Source organism: Lactuca serriola, chromosome 9 (assembly GCF_051521515.1).
Source record: "Lactuca serriola cultivar US96UC23 chromosome 9, Lser_US96UC23_V15, whole genome shotgun sequence".
Taxonomy (NCBI): domain Eukaryota; kingdom Viridiplantae; phylum Streptophyta; class Magnoliopsida; order Asterales; family Asteraceae; genus Lactuca; species Lactuca serriola.
The window spans coordinates 44,527,406-44,543,829 of record NC_136416.1 but is presented as its reverse complement, the minus strand read 5'-3'; positions in this window follow the sequence as shown (position 1 = coordinate 44,543,829).

Sequence of the window (16,424 nt, the reverse complement as noted above, 5' to 3'; positions counted from 1 at the left end):
TTCCTCCTGCTGGCCAAACGTTGTTGCTGCAGTTGTCAGTCACCGCTGGTGGGTGGCTAAGGGTTGTTTTGTGACCATACATCGGGTGTGTGAGCATGTATTTCTTATTAGTGCATGTTTAGTCTAGCCGGAAATCGCAAGGAGCCGCCACCACCACCGTGAGGCGGTAGCTGCCGCCAAGCACCGCTGCCGGCCACCATGGTGTGGCTGTGTGGGTATTAGATTAATTAGTTAGTGTGTGTGTGATTTTGGATTAAAGCCTTGTAACTGTAATTGTAATTAGCAATAATAATAAAAAATAATAGTAACCACCACCGTAAGGTGGTGGCCGCCGCCATGTGCCGCCGCTGGCCACCACTACCCGAGGTGGTAATGGGTGGTGTCCTGCTAGCAAACCCTAATGGGCTTAGAGAGTGGTTTTGGGCCTATTGGGCCATGTTTAGGTGGAAAACCCTAATTGTTAGCATGTGGGCCTTGGACCTATTTGGACCCACTTTTGGGCCATTGGGATTGGATTGTGAATTAAGCCCAAACTATTCCATGCCATTTATCTAGTAAAGTAAAGAACTTAATGGACTAAGTCCTTAATGAGCTAATTGAGAAAATCTTAATATTTGAGAATTTATCAGAACACACACGAGAATTATTTAATAAGTGAAATATTAAATAATTGTTATTGACAGAAATTAATCTAAGCAATACTGGACTTAATGGATTAAGTCCCATATTAAGTCCTTAATGGATTAAGTCCTTAGTGGGTTAAGCCCTTAATGGGTTAAGTGAGAAACACTTAACCCTAGTTATCATTTTATGTGAAACCCTAATTTCACTTGGGCTTTGTGTTGGGCCATCCAAGAACAAGCAAATGGACTAGAATAATTTAATGAGCTTTAGGGTAAGGCCCATAGGAGGGTGTGGGCCCAATTTGCAAAATTGTGCCATAGATGGGCCATAGTTGGGGCCTAGATGGTTGTATGATATTGGGCCCCTAAAATGAGACATGTTGGACTGGACTGATCAATTGGGCCTTAAGGGAAGTCCATGTAGAGGCTTGGGCCCAATTTGGAAAATTGGGCCATATGTTGGGCTTTGATCTCTAGTTGACTTTGGGCTGATGGATTGGGCCTTGGGCTTGTAGTAATTACCCAAAGTATGCATTTATAGTTGTGTGTTAGAACCCAATTATTAATTGGGTGTTATTTAGATGTTGACAGATCGGGAATCTGTCATCTAGCAGTTGGGGTCGCGTCTGTGGGACTTCAGAAGTGTGGGATTGTGTCTACGGGACTTCAACAGTGTGAGGTGAGTTACCTTCCAGTAGCGGTGGGTCTACGGCCACAATGCCGGCCCACCAGTAGGAGTTGTTGTTAGATGATTGTCTTTGTGATAATTGTTTATGTTTGCTACTACCTGTTATGTTTATGTGCTAGCATGATATGATGTTATGTGATAGTGGTAGTAAGGGGTGAAATAGTCCTCGGTTACCGGTCGATAGGGCCAAAGGGGTAGATTAGTACCCAACTATGCTAGACAGATTATGATATATGTGATATGATATTATGTGGTAGTAGTAGGGAGTGAAATAGTCCCCACTTACCGGTCGACAGGACCGAAGAGATAGGTCAGCACCCAGATATGCTAGGCAGAATATGACTTATGTGTTTATGCTATGCTTTTATGTGGTAGCGTTAGGGGGTGAAATAGTCACCGGTTACCGGTTGAAAGATACCGAAGGGGAGGCCAGCACCCAGATATGTTAGGCAGTATCTGGTCGAGAGGACTGAAGGGGAGCCCAACACCCAGGTATGTTAGGCAGTATCGGGTCGAGAGGACTGAAGGGGAGGCTAGCACCCAAATATGCTAAGCAGTATCCGGTCGAGAGGACCGAAGGGGTAGGTCAGGCACCCAGATATGCCTGACAATATATGTATGTTATATGATCGTATGGTATGTGGTATGATGGGGTAACTCACTAAGCTTTGTGCTTACGGTTTACAGTTTTGGTTTCAGGTAGTCGTTTTCAAAGGAAAGGAGCCGGCTTGATCGCAACGCATCACACTATGTTTTTCGCACATGAGATCTTTGGGATTACACTCTGATATGGTTTTATGATAATATGTTTTGATTGACACTTTGGTTTTGACATGAGATATTAATATGAATGTTTTTTTATACTGATGGTTTTATATAATAATGTATTTAAAAATGAATTTTTTTGGCCTTGAATTTTTGGATGTTACAAGTTGGTATCAGAGCCTTGGTTTGAGGGATTCGGACATACTCTCGGGTGTGTCTAAACTCAAACTAAGGACTTGGTATGAAAATTTTAAAAGGTAAAATCATTTTATAAAAGAAGTTTGAAAAGAGAAAAGAACTTTGAAAAGAACAAGGCGTGTGATGCGTGCAATCAGCCGAGCTCAAGTAAGTCTTCCCCAAGATATCCATACATATTATGAGATGTTATGATATGATATGCTTATGAGAACTGCATGTTAGATTAGGGCTAAGGATCTTGGAGGATGCCTTATATGCCTAATTTATGTGCTTGTAGGCTTGCATGCTAGTACTGATCAGTCAGTGATAGGATAGCCTGTTTAGGTTATGCCTGATTGTATGAGCCTTTTAATTGCATGTACAGATTCCTGATTAGAGGATAAAATGATTTGATTGGAATATGATGGTTAGATTTTCCATTGTCTAAATGTTGTTTGCTTTGTGCTTTGTGGGACTCTTAGTAATGTGAGTTAGCTATTAAGTGAATATGCTAAGTCACATGTGGCACAGGCTGGATAATCTCAGAGTGATAGATTTGACCCTATTGCGCAGCTCTCGTTTGAGTCTAACCGTTATAGGGATGAGTCTGTTACTTGAAGGATTATCTGATCTCTATTGCATGTGACTATATTCATAAGGTAGCTAGTTGACATTACTGGGAAACTTTCAGCAGCTGAGGACTGGGTGAGTTCGGGAACCTAGGGAAGCCTAGGATATATTTCAGTGAGTTAGTAGTGAGGCTCAGTTAGAATTGGGTGTACCAGTTGAGGAAGTGACTTGGAGGACCCGGGAGGATTGCTGAGGAAAGTATGGATAGGTGTGGAAGGTAGTATTGGGCCTGTACTACTGAAAGCACAGATCCATGCTCGAATTAGTGAGAGTCTTCGAGAATCTAAGAAGCTTCAGGGAAAAGTTTGTGACCTAGTTTGGGGACAGAGGATGTTCCAGCATAGCCATTGGCAAGTAATTTAGTGAGCGTGGCAGGGTGTCAGACCCTCAGGGATATGATTTCCATGAAGTTGCAGATGCGTGATCAATTTGGAGCGCTTTGAGAAGAGAGGTCTGTGCTAGGTGCGTATAGTAGGGGTCTCGGGAAGAGACCGATGATTTATGATCATCGGGTGAAGGGCCAACAGGGCCAGAGTCAGTGCAGCACGTACATGAAAGTGTACAAGGGAGTTTGTCGCTCCGAGGGTTTAGGCTACTACCAGGTAGCGGGGTTGGTCATGTTAGCTGAAGGTGATTAGTATTCCTCCAGATGTTGCGGGTATGTCATCTTCTATTGCTAATAGATGGATGTTGGGAATGTGTACCGCTTTGAAATTGTGATTAAGTTTGGATAAGTTAGATCTTGGGTTGGTTTTTCTGCTAGTGTTTGGGTTACCAAGGATCATATATGCCATCCTGCAAGCCGAAAGGTCTTTGATGAACCCAAAGAGGGATGCATCTTGCGGAGTGGGTTCCGCGCATACCGTTATCATTTCGGATCTTAGTCAGGGATCTATGCAGAAGTATTATTTAGAGGATACTCGATTAGGGTTGGAGTGATTGTTCTCTAGTGAAGTCAGCGTCTAGAGGTTCTATCATTATTCAGGTATGGTCGGTAATTGTTTATGGATGAACTTTGGAGTTCAAGGCACTACCGTTAATAGGACAGAACTGGTGACAGGAAGAGGGTAGTGTCAGTCGCGGGTGTTAGATGCATAAGTGGTTGGTCATTGGATGTTCAAGATAATTGTGTTTTTGCATCGGTTGTGTTCGGTTAGAGTTTAGTGGTACTGCAAGATTGGGAGTGGGGACGAGGATTCGTTAGCTAGAGTGAAGATTAAGGTCTTCAATTGACAGCATGTTAGATGGATTGAGGTGTCAGACTGGATCGGATTTCAAGAGTACTCATCAAGATTTCCAAAGATGGGAGATCTCAAGGTTTAATCAGCGATTAGACGCTAGCATTGGTAGGCACAGGTTGTCATCAATAGGATATTATAAAGCGAGAAGGATTGGAAATCCTTCAATTCTCATGTAACGTGAAGACTTACTTGAATCTAAGTGGGGGAGAGACTTTTTATAAAGTTCTCCAACTGTGAGTTCTGGTTGCGCAAGGTGTAATCTCTTGGCCACCTTGTTAACCAGAAGGGTATTCTAGTTGTTTCGGCCAAGATAGAGGTCGTGATGCAGTGGGAGATTCTGAGGTCTCCATCTGAGATTCGGAATTCCTTGAGTCTAGCGGGTTATTACTGGAGATTTATATGGGACTTCTCTGAGATTGAGGTTCCTTTGACCCGACTGACCAAGAAGTCGGTGGCCTTTCTTTGAGGGCCTGAGCAGCAGGCAGCCTTAGAGACTCTTAGATAGCGGTTGTGTGAGGAACTTATTCTCACCATGCCAGAGGGTGTAGATCATTTTGTGGGTTACTGTGACGCCTTGATCATGGGCATGGGTGTGGTACTGATACAGTGGGGTCACGTGATAACAGGTTTCAGGAACCCGGTTAAAGTTCCGATTGGGACTCAAGTTTAGTTGAGGGTTAGGTCGAGTGCGTATTCGACTCGGTGTGAGAGGTGTTGTTAGTCTACGGGTGTAGCCGTAGCATTCACCAGGTTGGCAGATAGTGTTAGGGTGTTGTAAGTCTGCGGGTGTAGCCGTAGCATTCACTAGGTTGGCAGATAGTGTTAGAGTGTTGTAAGTCTGCGGGTGTAACTGTAGCATTCACTAGGTTGGTAGATGACATGAGGGTGTTGTTAGAACGTGGGAGGAACAGTAGTACCCACCAGTTCGGGTACAACAGTGAGGATATGGAAATCCACATATTGGATTTCGGTATTACCCAGATGGATTAGATCTGGTTGAGCCAGTGATAAGAGTGTAGGAACACCACTACAGTTATGAGATAAGGGAAGTAATGGACTGCTTAAGGGCATTTGTGATGTAAGGCTACCATTGGTTAGGTAGGAATCACTTTTAGTCTTGGATTTGATGATAACAAGATTCGACGTATAGACCCGATTGGTTAGATCAGGAGGTTGTTAGAGCCACAGTGACATTATAACTAGTGGCAACTAGTTTCAAAGAAGGATCACATCAAGCAGACGTGCGAGACGACTAAGTGGGAGTCCTTTGGCTCCACAGCCGGGCAGAAACCCGATATTTCAAATGATTGGTGAACAAATTGAGACCCAGGAGGTCTCGACAGCTTTTGGTAAGCAGCTATGTAGCAGCGTATACTGCTTCAGGCAGTTTCAGTGTTTGGGCAGTATTAGTATTTGTGTTTCAGGATGCAAGTACGGACAGAATAGCTGGTTGATCTGGGGAGTGACAAGTCACTCACAGTGGGATCAGCTGAGCCTTAGCCAAGTATAAGTGATCTGCAGGGATAATTGGGTATGTGAACCTGTTTTATAGTGAGAACCTAAAGCTATCAGAAGTTGAGTAGCATGTTGAGGGATGAACGGAATGGATTCAATGATAATGACTCAGTATGAGTGGTCTGTTGGGGAATCAGGCCATCTCAAGATAGTAGATTCAGATGAAGTAGATGTGATCCTGTTGCGAGGAATTCGTTCACATGAGGATATTAGGACTTTGCGAAGATTGGTCATAGCTACCCGAGGAAGGCTAAGGTGTGCCCAAGATGGTGATCATGTTACTAGAAGTGCTTTGGCATATAAGAAATAGTAAGGAGTGATTTCGAGGACCAAATCTAATTTAAGTGGGGGAGAGTTGTAACACCCGTTTATTTATTAGTTAAATAAATAAATAAATAAACAAATTAATAAATGAAAATAGCCCTAAAAGCATAATAGAGCAGCAAAGAGTTAGTTTTGGGGGTTAAAATGTAATTCGGACTTAATTTGAAGAGATGTTGAAAGCTAAGGGCTGAATGGTAAGTATTGGACTAAAGTTTAGAAGATTTTATGGGGTCGGGGGCTAGAGTGTAAGTCTTGGGCTTCATTTGAAAGGAATTTCAGAGGGCTGGGTTGAATTGGTAAATTAAGGACTTTGTTTGAAAATGAATCTGGTGAGGGGGGCTAAACTTGTTAAAATATTAGAAGTGTGAAGAAAGAACATGGGTGAAGACCCGTCATTCCTCCCGTGTATGAAGAAATAACCCAAGCGAAACCCAAAACCTAATCCATAGCAGCCGCCACCTTGTGACTCCCCATCCGACATCTCTCTCTTCTCCTTCGTTGTTTCCGATCAGACGAGTCGCCATCGAAGTGTCACCGCCAACGTGACTGCGGGATTCTGTAACCGTGAATCGCTGCTATCGGAGATCGACAAATCGACCGCATTCGCAGTCGATGTGGTTGTTGCTGCTATAATGCACGCCCATCGTCGGACGCCATGACCCTCTTGCTGGGGAAACGAATTAGGGATGAGCCCCTGCCTTTGGTCGAGGTCCGCCGCCACCATTCTTCTTTTTCTCTTTTCTGTTTAACGCCGTCGTCGATCCCTACGGTGGTTCTCTGTTGTGTTTTGGGTGCCACCGCCTAGTCAAGTTCGTGCCATCAGAAGTTGTAGGTAATAGGAGGATTGTGGAGCAAGCCATACTCGTCGGGTGTGGGTTGTGATCCACCGTTGAGGGCGGTTGCTGAATGCCAAGATCGTTGTTATGCCGCTGTTGTGACTGTCGATGCAAACCACCGCCTGCCGCCGCTTCTACTTCCTCCTACTGGCCAAAAGTTGTTGCTGCAGTCATTGGTCACGGCTGGTGGCTGGCTGGGGGTTGTTTTGTGACCATACATCGGGTGTGTGAGCATGTAATTCTGATTAGTGCATGTTTATTCTAGCCGGAAATCGCAAGGAGCCACCACCACCACCGTGAGGCGGTAGCTTCCGCCAAGCACCGCCGCCGGCCACCATGGTGTGGCTATGTGGGTATTAGATTAATTAGTTAGTGTGGTGTGATTTTGGATTAAAGCCTTGTAACTATAATTGTAATTAGCAATAATAATAAAAAATAATAGTAACCACCACCGTAAGGTGGTGTCCGCCGCCTTGTGCCGCCGCTGGCCACCACTACCCGAGGTGGTAGTGGGTGGTGTCCTGCTAGCAAACCCTAATGGGCTTAGAGATTGGTTTTGGGCTTATTGGGCCATGTTTAGGTGGAAAACCCTAATTGTTAGCATGTGGGCCTTGGACCTATTAGGACCCACTTTTGGGCCATTGGGATTGGATTGTGAATTAAGCCCAAACTATTCCATGCCATTTATCTAGTAGAGTAAAGAACTTAATGGACTAAGTCCTTAATGAGCTAATTGAGAAAATCTTAATATTTGAGAATTTATAAGGACACACACGAGAATTATTTAATAAGTGAAATATTAAATAATAGTTATTGGCAAAAATTAATCTAAGTAATACTGGACTTAATAGATTAAGTCCTTAGCAGATTAAGTCCTTAATGGATTAAGTCCTTCGTGGGTTAAGCCCTTAATGGGTTAAGTGAGAAACACTTAACCCTAGTTATCATTTTATGTGAAACCCTAATTTCACTTGGGCTTTGTGTTGGGCCATCCAAGAACACGCAAATGGACTAGAATAATTTAATGAGCTTTAGGGTAAGGCCCATAGGAGGGTGTGGGCCCACTTTGGAAAATTGGGCCATAGATGGGCCATAGTTGGGGCCTAGATAGTTGTATGATATTGGGCCCCTAAAATGATACATGTTGGACTGGACTGATCAATTGGGCCTTAAGGGAAGTCCATGTAGAGGCTTGGGCCCAATTTGGAAAATTGGGCCATATGTTGGGCTTTGATCCCTAGTTGACTTTGGGCTGATGGATTGGGCCTTGGGCTTGTAGTTATTACCCAAAGTATGTATTTATAGTTGTGTGTTAGAACCCAATTATTAATTGGGTGTTATTTTGATCTTGATAGATCGGGAATCTGTCATCTAGCAGCTGGGGTTGCGTCTGTGGGACTTCAGCAGTGTGGGATTGTGTCTACGGGACTTCAGCAGTATGAGGTGAGTTACCTTCCAGTAGCGGTGGGTCTACGGCCACAATGCCGGCCCACCAATAGGAGTTGTTGTTAGATGATTGTCTTTGTGATGATTGTCTTTGTGATAATTGTCTATGTTTGCTACTACCTATTATGTTTATGTGCTAGCATGATATGATGTTATGTGATAGTGGTAGTAGGGGGTGAAATAGTCCCCGGTTACCGGTCGATAGGGCCGAAGGGGTAGATTAGTACCCAAATATGCTAGACAGATTATGATATATATGATATGATATTATGTGGTAGTAGTAGGGAGTGAAATAGTCCCCACTTACCAGTCGACAGGACCGAAGGGATAGGCCAGCACCCAGATATGCTAGGCAGTATATGACTTATGTGTTTATTCTATGCTTTTATGTGGTAGTGTTAGGGGGTGAAATAGTCCCCGGTTACCTGTTGAAAGATACCGAACGGGAGGCCAACACCCATATATGTTAGGCAGTATTCGGTCGAGAGGACCGAAAGGGAGCCCATAACCCAGGTATGTTAGGCAGTATCCGGTCGAGACGACCGAAGGGGAGGCTAGCACCCAGATATGCTAGGCAATATCCGATCGAGAGGACCGAAGGGATAGGTCGGGCACCCAGATATGCCTGACAGTATATGTATGTTATATGATCGTATGGTATGTGGTATGATGGGAGAACTCACTAAGCTTTGTGCTTACGGTTTACAGTTTTGGTTTCAGGTACTCGTTTTCAAAGGAAAGGAGTCGGCTTGATCGCAGCGCATCACAATATGTTTTCCGCACATGAGATCTTTGGGATTACACTCTGATATGGTTTTATGGTAATATGTTTTGATTGACACTTTGGTTTTGACATGAGATATTAATATGAATGTTTTTTTATACTGATAGTTTTATATAATAATGTATTTAAAAATGAATTTTTTTGGCCTTCAATTTTGGGATGTTACAAAAGACTAAACAAGTTCTCATAATTTCAGATTATGAAAAGGGATGTCGTAATCATAATCGAATTTGAGAACGCAAATAATGAACCCATATATAGAATTTCCAACATGATTCCAACATGAAATTCATATATATTCTTGACTAAAATTGATTAAAATCTCAATCTAAGCTTTTAGAATTGAAATGAAGTATAATTTCATTTCCCTTAATTATAGCAAAAACAACTCTTTCCCAATTGAAACCTTTTGTTTTCTATAATTAACATTGATAACTTGCAACCTTTATCATAATTATCATACTCCCACTAACGTGATGATTATTAGCATAACACTTATGCTCCCACTAGCTTTGACATGTATTCAGAAATCAGTTGAACTTCTAGAAAAACAATACTTTGTTGACTTTCTTACCAAAGTTTAGATTTCTGATACTAGATTGCTTTGATAAAACTTTATCAATATCATACACCTTATCTTAGATAGCTCACAGGTATGTCTAAACAATTTTAAAAACTATGAAAAGGGATGTCGTAATCATAGTCTGGATTGTTTAAACCTTTGCCACTTCTCACAAGTCCAGGTTAGTGTGCCGGTTAACCACACATGCTCCACTAACGACTTTGAGAATGCAAATATCACAATTGCTATCTAGCTAAAATCTACTTAGTGAAAGTGTTTCCTCACCATCACTTTCATGAATCAGAGAGAAACCTTATGACACTTAGATTTAATGGTGTTTGTGTTCTTATCCATGTGAATTGTCAAAACCATAGTCACAAGACAAGGATAATGACAAATTCAAACTCATATGGACTGAACTCAATCTTAATTTCTTGCCATCTGGCAGCTCAAGGGTCTGCCATTGCTTCCAAGTTGTTGTGCAACCAATTGAGAACTCTAAGAACTCATATGCATAGTCAACTTTAATTAGAATGGGCACAAAATATGTCAACACGATAGGTTATAAACCTCAAGTCGTGTGCTAGTGAAGAACTTCTGGTTTTATTCTTGATTAGTTCTTGAGACTTTCAAGACCTTTAGGACTCCCACTATCCTCTTGACATATAAGACTCTGTTGTCAAATATTCAAGAGATAGTGTGGATTCTAATCAAGACAAACACTTCACACAATTGGCCTTAGTTGGTCTTTGTTTTATCCAAAACATCACAACTTACCAATTTCAAATGTACAAGAGTAGAAAACTTTTACTCTTACATTTGACAATTGTTTTAAACCTTCCTTAAGACATGTCACTCAAGTTACAATCTTGGAGTATGACTCTAAGACTTGTTTTGGAACGAAGTAGGACTCATCTTCTTGATTTGACCACTTCAACAATTCATAGCCCCTCTTCTTAGCTATCAGAATGTACTTAGAGGATGAATTGTGATAAGGTTTCTTAATCATTAAGATGATCATATAACATGATACTAAAGTACTCTCCCATCTTTTCAAATTTGAGAAACTTTTATCCTTCTACCTAATTTGATTTTTCTTATTCGCTCTGCCATACATTGGATCTTTTCCAATGTTTCAGAACTTATACTTAAGCTTGTAAGTATAACCATATTTACTAAAGCTTAGTAAATAATGACGAATAGTCTTATCGATCTTTTGTGGTGGACTTAACCAATGCACAAGAATGTGTACTCGATCCCTTATCCCTTTACTTGACACACACATCCATGTGAACAAGTAGTTAGTCTTAATTTTTCCAATGCTTGAAAGTTCTCATTCATCATGCTATACAACTTGCATGATTCCAAGTTTCGGTCCAATTGAAACTAGGGTGATTAGGATCTTTCCTTATTTTGTAAATTTAGACATTACCACAAATGAAAGAATCAAATTCACTTTCCAATATTGCTATTAGTGGAATCTTATAAGCAACAATTTTCCACAAACGCCATTGTAAGGATACATAAAATAAATGAAATCAAAAATTTCCTTTTATTTTAAAACTTTGTGGAAAAACTTATCCTTACAATCCATATGAAAACTTGTTGATATCTATTCCTAGGCAATATCTCATAACTCCTAAGAAATAGCTCAAGAATCCGATCTACAAACTATGCGATAGAAATCCATCTACGCGATCAGATTCAGCATATTCTTTCTTTAAGTACCTACACATTTCTTTGATTCTTAAAACATCACCATTTGATCTAGTCACATCATGTATCAAGAATCTCATAATAGAAACTTAGTAGAGTTAGATAGTGGACTTTACTTGAAGTAGATTCAAACTTATTGACTTTAACACCCTTAGGTAAATTGGCAGCTTCGCAACCAATTCCCCTTCCTTAGGCAATTTAACATATGGATGCTTTGGTAATGGTACATGGGACTATCATAGACTTAGCTTTTCTCTTTACCATTTGGTCAACCGAGTTGACTATGGCCGATCCCTTTCCATTGGGAAGAGAGAGCTTTACTGGATATCCAATGTCATTAATGTCAATGTCCACAAGTTTTAGGAAGTTGATCTTAGCAAATAGATAAGATCATTAAGGGTCTTGTCATAGTCTGTTTCATAGGAGTCCCAAAGGAACTCACTATGTGACTTAGAAAGTGATTGGACCACCAACTTTCTCAAGACTTTGACACCTAACTCTCGCGGCTTGTCAATATGTGACTACATCTCCAAGATGTGACCACATAGACCTTTTCTTGCCAATAGGGCTTGAGTGACCTTAAACTTTTCAAGAACTTGTGGGTTAGGGAGAATAATTAGAGGAGGTGAAAGAAGTATGATTTCCATGGGACATCATCTTCATTTAGGAAAGCTTGTTTCAAGAGATTTGGGAAGATCATAAATGTCTAAACCAGACATTTTTTTGGGAGATATTCAAGATAGTAGATTTAAAGTCCTTAATATAACACCCAATATGAAATATTAAGGCTACGACCCAACACAATTAGAGGGATGCCGTAATCCAAGCTATAAAATATTTGAAGGTAGGTGAATGACGATTCACCAATTTCCACCAAGATAAACGAAATGTATTATTAGGTTTTAATTGGATTTAAAACTCCTAGATCTTTTGAGATTCATTGAACTTTTCAATGGCATGTTTCAATCTCGAGTGTGCCCTTCAGGTTTTGTGACTGGGATGCCGAGGATCACAAAACAAGGTGTGAAGTAACCATACAAATATACTTAGTACCCTTAATATTTACCCCTTAATCGATGTGTCGGTTAATCACACACGCTCCACCGATACTATGATAAATGTTAGGTTACCCTTTGCCTACCCTGTTAAGTCCAGGTTAGTGTGACGGTTAACCACACACGCTCCACTAACCAACTTAAGCAAAGTGCAAAGTTTAATTTTATGGATTAGCACCTTATTCACTTTTTCCTAAGTAACTAAGATTGGGTATTTATAAAAGGTTTAGTTACTTAGTATTTATCATTAATACTTTTAATGAACGGAGAATTCTAGTCCTTATCCTACCTGTTTGGCTAACGACCCTCCACCGGTCAAGGAAGCGGTGGGTGAGAGTGGACACCCATTAAACTGCCATTTTATAGGCAGTAACCTTATACCCCCCCCCCTTATAGACCGGCTTCGTGAATGAGGCCTACTAACGGTAAGACTGACTTTACTCTTATATATATATATATATATATATATATATATATATATATATATATATATTGTGACATCCCCAAAATCTCGGCCAGAAAAGACCGATTTTCATTTATGCTTTTAAAATAATTTCAGAGTAAATCCTTTTGATTTGAAAGAGTTGCGGAATTTGTACCCAAAAACAAAACATGATAAAACAATATTTACCAAAGCATTTCATAAAAGAAATGTATTTTCATTATATAATCAAAACTCGGGATGTCATGTTCCGATACAGACCATAAAGCATAAACGATAACATTACAAGTCATTCAACAAATATATACATATACAGACTTGTAAACAAAACAACTTGATGGTTCATCCATCTTATGCCCTTGCGCCACTTCCTGTAATACAAATAAAACTGAGTGGGTCAGGCTTGGGAGCCTGGTGAGCATATAGGGTTTTCAACCCACAATAAATAATTAAATTAATTTTCATCGACCAACAATAACCCAATTATCCATTCCTGTTATTCTCACTTTATGTACCTAAAATAACTAACACAAGGGACCTAGTCTAAGAATATTTCATCAGGGCGACAACACATGTTTCGGGGGTTCCTCAGCAATATAGTCAAATAAGGCAACCATGAGGGGGATGGAGTACAACGAATGAACACCCAAGTTCATTAACACCTACAGGTGGCGAACCTGCTAGCGTTCCATAGGACTGTCTAGAAAGGTCTGTGGTCGTCATCTAAACTCCACTAGATGACTTAATCAAAACAACAACGAGGCCTCTCATCTGTTTATTACACACCAATTATCTACCCATGTTCTACCCAACATATTAGTAGATAAAAATATACATTTTTATACATAGTTTAAAAACCTGTATAGCATGCTTTAATCAATACATATTCCATGTAACAGATGAGGCACACACACATAACACGTATTTTATAGAGAATAAATCATATCTATGAGATAGAAGAAAGTGAATACACATTCACACACATAACCACAAAATTATACACATAACACGTATTTCGTATAAAATACTTCATAACTATGCGTTAGAAGAAAGTAACCACACACTCACCTGATCAGAAGATGATCGGACAGCACTACGGCTTATAGAAGTAGTATTCTTCGGTAGATCTGGAAGATCTCCACAAAAATCAAACTTCTCGCGGGCAGAGCTTCGGCTCGGGAATCTTACTTCTCGGGATCTTCAGGACCTCGGGACTTGCTTCGGGGCTCGGGAATGATACCGGGGCTTCGGGGTACTTATGGCACGCAAAACGATGCAAAACGGGAGAGAGAAGAGAGAAAAAGAGCAAATGAGCCGGCTGCCCTCGCATCCTATTTATAGGAGGCTGGAGCCTCGGAGTACGCGGGGCGTACGCGTCCGAATCGTCATGACATGCGTCATCCGAAGAACTCGAGTGCGAGGGACGTCACGCTTCGCTGTACGCTGGGCATACTTCGGATGAGTCCGATGACTCCCCTTCGGATAATACCGGATTTTATAATTAATTTTAAATATTAATTACTTAATAAACTTCGTAAATTCATATCTTCTTCATACGCACTCTGTTTTCGACGTTCTTTATATCCACGCGTAGGTGAGACTACGCTCTACAACTTTCATTTAGACTCCGTCGGCTAATTTTGAATTTATTTTTATTAATTATTTTTAGTAGGCCGGGACAAAAAAAACTTTGTTATAAATTCATAAATTCTTCATTTGACGTCCGTTCTCGCCTAACTTTTCATCTCTTCGATACAAACAACGAGATCTTCGATTCTCGTTTAGATTGATTCGACTAAAAACCGCACAATCTCAAAGCGAGTATTTCGGGCTGCATACCGCTAAGTCGAAACTTCAGAAAATCATAACTTCCTCATATGAAGTCAGATTTGGGCGTTCTTTATATATTCGGAAACCTCGTTTCAACTACTACAACATTATTCAAAGATATCAAGTTTATTTTACACTTAAATTTTGACGCTCATTTTATTCTTAATTAAATCAAATCACATAATTAAGCAGTTAAGCACAAAACACATAATACTCAAATAATATACTTCTATTATTTCAAAACGGGTTACAAAGGTTAACCTAGACTATTACATCAACGAAAATGCCTAGCCTGGAAACGCGGGCGTTACATATATATATATATATATATATATATATATATATATATATATATATATATATATATATATATATGTTATTAACTTATAATATTATAAAGTATAAGGGTTGAATTTTAACTTTTAAAATTCTAAGGGATAACTTGGAATTAAAGTATTCAGAAGTGAAAACTTTTCAAATTCCAAAACTTAAGGGCTAGTTTTGAAACTATTCAAAACTAATTAATTCCATAACTTATGTGTTTAAAGTAGTTTTAATTAAAAAAAACTCTTCAAGTTCTATAACTTGAGGACAAGTTATGGAAGACTTTAAACTAATAAAAGAATGTAACTTTTCTTTATTTTATAACTTATGGAATTAATTAAGGTTACACATTTTATTACTTAATGAAGTGACTCTTGAAACTCTATAACTTGAGGACAAGACTCTTCATTTTTGTAACCATTGCCAACTTTTATGAGTTTTATGAAACTTAAATGTGACCTTTCATGTAACTTGAGGACAAGTTACAAAAACACATTTTAGAATCATCTCTTAGATTAAAATGGATTGAAAACACATAATCAATTAACTTATCTATTAATCTACGCAACTCATATGAACAAACATAATTCACATCAAACTTTTTTTCATGTAATTAGCATAACTCTTAAACTAATACAAAACATGAATCTATTGACAATTATCTTTGAAACTGGATTAGCATGAAAATTACCACATCAAAAACAAGATTTTAAGGTCAAAAATATCTTAGGGTAATGTTTGTAGTCCAATTCCAGCCAAAACAGCAAGCAGCCAGCAGCCAGCACCCAAAACTCGTCGAGTTCCTTGAGAAACTCGTCGAGTTCATGCCCAAAATGATGAACTCGTCGAGTTTTTTGCATAAACTCGTCGAGTTTTATGGTCTGGACAGATTCAACTTTGAAAAAACACATTTGCATCAAGTATAAGAGAAAGCAAGCCTAGGCTCTGATACCACTGTTGGGTTTTGAGCATTCTAATACTCCTAAGTGTACATGCAACCCTAAATACCTTGGATCTATGTTTTCTCTATTATACATGCAAATATGAACTTTCCAAGTTATTCATCCTAACTAGCATAATAACATTGAATCACATGAATATATCAAGTTAGAATTACATACCTCTTTGATGTAGAAAGTCTTCATGAAGCTTGAGTACCTAGTGCCCCAATTGTGACACCTCTAATGGTTCACACAACACCAAATACACTTGGAATATATTAGAGATAAATCCACACTTCATAAAATCGGCTAGCCCTTTTACATATACTCTAGTGCCGATTTTGTCACCAATAAGATCTTTATATAGTGTCACAATTAGTGTAAACCCTAATTGTGATGGCTTTCCATTTCCTTGCATCCATGGGTTCAAATACACCATGGAGCATCTTATGGGTTTTAGCCCAACTTGACAATCCATGGAGCATTAGCACACTATATAAGTATGGATGATTTACACAATCAACC